Source organism: Pinus tabuliformis, chromosome 6 (genome assembly GCF_031772625.1).
Source record: "Pinus tabuliformis cultivar Carrire ecotype Pingquan chromosome 6, CPIR1, whole genome shotgun sequence".
In the NCBI taxonomy this organism is placed as follows: domain Eukaryota; kingdom Viridiplantae; phylum Streptophyta; class Pinopsida; order Pinales; family Pinaceae; genus Pinus; species Pinus tabuliformis.
Genome location: NC_142292.1, coordinates 739,979,500 through 739,985,516, shown reverse-complemented (window position 1 = coordinate 739,985,516; position 6,017 = coordinate 739,979,500). Strand labels below are relative to the sequence as shown.

At 37.1% G+C, this 6,017-nt stretch overlaps 1 pseudogene; it reads left to right on the top strand.

The window, feature by feature from the left end:
• The first annotated feature begins 556 nt into the window (after positions 1–556).
• LOC149260872 (polycomb group protein FIE1 pseudogene) lies at positions 557–1,668 on the top strand (annotated as a pseudogene).
• Positions 1,669–6,017: the final 4,349 nt, after the last annotated feature.

The following is a 6,017-nucleotide window of genomic DNA, read 5'->3' as shown; positions in this document are numbered from 1 at the left end:
AGTTTCAACTTTATTGATTGAATATGTGAAGATCATCACAATCCATCCAAAGGTCCCATGTGAATGATTGTTTTTATTAAAATCCCAATGGCCACCATAAAACAAATATGCACTCTGAAGTGAAGCATGAAATGCAAATGGTAAAGGGCATTGATGAGTTATGGTCATTATAAGAGAACGAGCATTGCTTGTCTTTTGGGTTTATTTAAAGGCAAACAACACTTTCAAAATTCATCTTTGAAAAAAATATTCAAAGTGCACTGAAAGCCCAGATGACCATTCGGTATAATGGTGGTATATTACAAACATGTGACCAAACGAATATCAAGGAGCGCTACCTTTTTCTTTCTATGGTAGTCGCATTATGGAAAGATACCTATCATGGCAATCGCATTACCCTTGACATCATAAATTTGTGAGACTGACTCAACGAATACTCATACTCCAAGTCCCTTTTGAAGTGCATGCATGGACACCATAAGTTGGCACACACATCGCAGGTTAGAAAACACATGTGACATTGTGAAAATCCAACATAATAGATGTGCAAATATCAATGTTGATGAATGTTTTGACAAAGGCATTACATCGAAAGGATGTGTATCTAAATGTTAGTTACCAAGGTGACCATTTACCATGCTTGGAAGGAGGTGTTATTTCTGTTTTGTAGGCATATGTTGACGATGATAAGGATAAATCATTTTACACATTAAGTTGGGCATGCGATGTGAATGGTTCACCATTATTAGTTGCAGGTGGTCACAATGGTATAATTAGGGTGCTTAATTGTGCAAGTGAAAAGGTCCACAATAGTTTCATTGGCCATGGAGATTCTCTGAATAAAATAAGGTCCCAAGTACGGAAACCTTCCCTTATTTTATCTGCTAGCAATGATGAATCTGTACGACTCTAGAATTTCCAAACTGGGATACGCAAGTTGATATTTTCTAGAGCTGGGAGACATCACAATGAATTTCTTAAGGTAAATCTTCATCCTCAAATGCATATCGTATTGTAAGTTGTGGCATGGAAAACATGGTTAATATCTAGTTTGTGAAAGATTTTTAGACCTATGTTGAGAATTCATGTACCTGGACTAATTTCCATTGAAATTCCCCACGAATTACGTGCCATTTCCTATTTTTTATTGTTACAGTGCATTCAAATTATGTGGATTTCAATCAAGGGATTGGAAAATTCATCCTATCAAAGAGTATGGAAAATGAAGTAGTTTTGTGGGAGGCTTACAGCAAGGAGCAAAGTACTAGCTATGGAGTTGTGGACATCCTGTAGAAATATCCAATGCTAGAATGTGACATTCAGTTTATCAAGTTTTCATGCAATTTCCACTATAATTTCATGGCAGCTGGCAATAGGGAAGGAAACGTTTATGTTTGGGACATACAGTTAGGCCTTCCTAATTTAATTGCCAAGTTATCACATGCACATTGCAAACATCCTATTATGCAAATGGTTATATCTCATGATGCAAGTATTGTTCTCTGTTGTTTTGATGAGGGTAGTATGTGCCGTGGGATGTGGATCAATAAAATCAACAATTTCTTGGCTGAATGTGAATTTATATACATTTTAGATATTTACGCCTACACACTAATGGCTTTGATTGTTATTAGATTTTGTTTGATGTTGTGGGAAACCCTAGTTTAGCCAAATTATTTGTTGCACCAGAATAGTCAACAGAGATTTTTGTTTGCTAGAATATAGCATGCCCATTTTTATAAAGCCACACTTCACGAGACATTAGAAATTAGTATGCTCCCTAAGGCCTTGTGTTCTTAAAGATGCCTTTAATGAATACCAGTCGCAAAACTGGAATGTGTTCATCCCTGCAGTCTAGCAATGTGACCTAGCTCCCATGATTTCACTCTCAGTAAGTCACATCACCGCCCAGGTCACAAAGTCATGATTGCGAAGCTCAAGAAAACCACTAGGAGGTTCGACCAGCTATGTGATGTGACTGTGCAACCTCTGGCAATTCGCACCTCTGTCAAGGTCACAGGGTCACACTCCAGAAATGGCTAGAAGGAGTGACCTCCACTAAGTGTGACTATGTGACCTCTTCTATGGTAGGCAAGTCGCAGAATCACGCTTCGGAAAATTGGTGGCCAATATGACCCATCCTTTTTAGCGACTATGTGACCACTCATGACATGGGTGTGTAACCATCTGGAAAGAGTTGTTGTGATACCATTGGCTATGAACCAAATCAAAGAAAAGATGGGAGTGTTTTCTTTGGCTCACTATGCACTTACAACTGGTAGACTCTCAATCCTCATAACAAAGATTGTGTCATATGCCTCACAAGGCCAGTATCTATTTATGGAATAGAGCGCACTCTCAATCGATGGAAATCCAATCAGTATCTCTCACCAATGCATTTCACACCCATAATACATTGAGTGGCTCACCCTACAGGGTCAGTATGGAAGAAAATAGGAGGTATGGCATTCTTCAAAGGTTTTATTTGGTTCACTGGGTAATACCACTAGTATGATACTATAACCAACAAATATACCTATTAAGCATCCATCATATGTAAGTCTTTTTGGAATTGGTACTCTACAAAAACATGTGGTCTCTAAGTCCCAATTTGGCCACATATCAGTTTTGTGCAAACAATGAAGTCTATCCCTCATCCTCACATATTTTGACCCTGAAAACGCAAAGATTGTATAATGGGTGCATTGGTTATTTATTAATTTTGAATTTGTATACAATGAAACACATGTGAAGGAATAAGCATATGACATTATACTCATGCACGAGAAGGGTTCTGTAAAGTTTGTATATCAGTTACATGAGATGAGTTGGCAATTGAAATATTCCCCAGAGATCGAAGAAGACTCGACAAATGAATCTCAACATAAATGTTTCAAGGCTATGAGTTCTTCTTCGTTTCCTTTTCAATATTGTTATGGGAATCAATTATTTTCAATGACAATTGTTTCTTATTTTATTAATTAGATCTTGCACCTTATTAAGTAACCTTGTGTTTGTAGGATTAGAATCACGGGATGCTTTGTTGGTGCAAGTTGAATACAATGATTGTGAATAATTTGTTTGGCAACAGAGTAACCTTGGACAAAAGAGGAATAATCTTGTTCTTAAATTCCTAGATCCTCCCATAAGATGTTATGTTAGGATGTAACAAATACAACATCAAGTCCCATCAAGATTATTATTCTTATGTGCAACAAATATTATCCATTGCTAAATTATCAATGTAAAAAATATTATTTTGTCTTTAATGGCAAAATATTGAGGTTAGGAAAAGAACAAAAGAAGGAAAGTCAAAATCCCTTTGTAAGTCTAAGGGTCATGAGGGAAGACCGAGAGTCGTAGGAGAAGATGAAATATCACCCCTCCATTTCTATAAATGTAACTTCACAATTCATGAAAGGGGACTTTTAGCACTTGAGTTGAGGCTAGTATTAGATATTCGATTTGTGCTCGAGAACTATAGGGACTCAACTCTTGGCAGCTAGTAGAGTGAGTTGTAGTGAAGCTATGGTTTTTCATTGCGCAATGATATGGGCAGCATATGTTCCATTGTTGGGTTTTGACCAATTGCAAGATATGTACTTGAAGTTGCAGCAACATTAATATTATGTTCTTCAGTTTTGGCACTGATTACCATGATTACTCATGGTGGTTGTATTGGTTGTTTGATATTCCCACTATATTTGTGTGTGTGCTTTCATATATGTAATATGTTATGGATTGTTTCATAGTTGTTGCATGTATGTTTTGCTTTCAAATATGTGTTTCCTTATTCCTTTCCATGTCAATGATCTATTGTGAACTAGTTTACAATTAACTTCCAGCATATCCTTGTTTATGTATGTTTGGTTGGGTTTTGGCTCACTAATCCCTCTCATGGAATACCTCTTCTTATTTCTGTTGAGACTTGTCGGTACCTCTTTCTATATTTTATTAATCTTGGGTTGATTTTGTTTCACACCCTGGGCATTTCATTATTTTTCCCATTTTAACACCTTATCATTTGACATCCAAGAGCGGAAACATTCATGGTGGTGGCCTAGCCCACATACCGGACAGGCCTCCTATCATAAATGATGTGAGGTAGAATTGTGACTTCACACCGAGGAGACCCCCTAGTTGTTGGTAGTACATTTCAGCCTGTCAACAAATTGGTGCTAGAAGGAGGGTTAGATGACAAGTTGTGCCCATTGAGCCTATTTTGGACCTCTTATCTAGAATGGCCCATCCTCAAATATTACTCCCAGGGTATTTATCTAATTTATCCATTTTCCAATGTTCAATCCCCTACGAGCCTCTCTATCACTTGTCTTAGTTAAAGTTTGATGGTGAGGATGGAACATCCATAACCGAACATATTTTTTATTTCCTTAAGTTTTGTGAATCTTATGAAATCAACAATGAAGAGTTTGCTTGTGTACTCTTCTCCCTCACCCTTGAAGGTCGTATCAAGAAATGGTGCCACACATTGCCAGCATCTTCCATCCATTCGTTCGAGAAACTCATCAGTAAGCTTTGACAAGCTTTTGACAGGTATGATTTTCAAGATGTGTTTAGAAGGATAAATGAGCTTAGAATGAAACCTGAAGAATATTTAGAAGATGTTGTTGCTAGATTGTTCATATTTGTTTTGAATTTCATAAAATAAATCTCAATTGGGTGTATTTGAGTGAAAAATTCCAGTGATTAGTTCGCATTTCTCTACAAACATTAAGTCTGAAACAAATCTCGTCTCCTATGAACATTATGATAATCTGCATGTTACAAATTGTCCATATCTTATCCCCAATCTTGTCTTGCCTATTTCTCTAAGTTGGGAACAACCTCAAGCCCCCGAGGATGAAATTACTTCTTGTGAAATTTCTCATCCTCCTCATGCTCTATTACCTAACGAATTTTTTGTCACAAATAGTTTAAATGATGAAAAATGCTTTCAGGGAAATGAACCAACTTGTATCACCTTTGAATCTCTTATACATCCTGTTGAATCTAAACATGAATATCAAGTTGATATAAAATATCCCCTTGTTGATGAAACCAAGCTCAAGTCCATTGAACACATGCCTCCATCTATTCGTGAATTTCATTCACTGGTTGGCCATTACTCATGTCTTGTCTCAAATAAAGTTGATTGTCCTACAAAACCCACAGACTATGACATGCATGCAGATTAATTTCTCCCTCTAGATAACACTTATGTGTGGGATGAGAGTCTTGGTACGATTGGTGCCCCTTCATCTGAACCATTTCATCCATTATACCCTGATTTATTTCATGAGTCTACCACACCAGTGATTTCTACAAATCATTCAGAACTTTATCCTGCTGGTGTTGGTTGTAGTGATGTACATGAGGGTCATGTTTCACAATTTCATTATGAGAATGATGAATCTCTTGTTCCTGATCTCTTCCATCTGCAGTCTTTAACAGGTGAAGAAGAAGACCTTACATCGCGGCAAATTCAAGATGGTTCTCTCACTGATTCATATTCATTATTAATCTAAGAAGATCCTTATGTGCTAGATACCCAACCTGATTGAACTGGTGGCTTCAATGATTATCATTCTATCAAAAACATATTCACTCACACCTCTGGTAATTGTCATTTATATCCATATATTGATCCTACAATGCCACTAGAATTTGATGATTCGCCTTACAAAGGTTTGGGGACTGATCAGGAAGTTGAGGCACTTCAACTTCCACTCATGGTTATGTCAAGTTCTGACGATCCTGATGAGACCCAAGTCAAATCGAGATTTTTGAAATTAGGGTTTTTGTGCCCCACTCTTCTCTCAACATCATCTTGCAGAATGAGATCTCATCTTGTAAAGCCTCTAATTCGAGTGATATTTATCTGAACACATATTTCCATCCCCTATTAGCTAATATGCATTGACCTCTATACCCTAATTTGTTTGTTGAAGGGAGTACATCGTCCATGGTCTCAAATATTTTTTATTGTTGCCCAGTCGGTATAGATTGTGAACATGTAC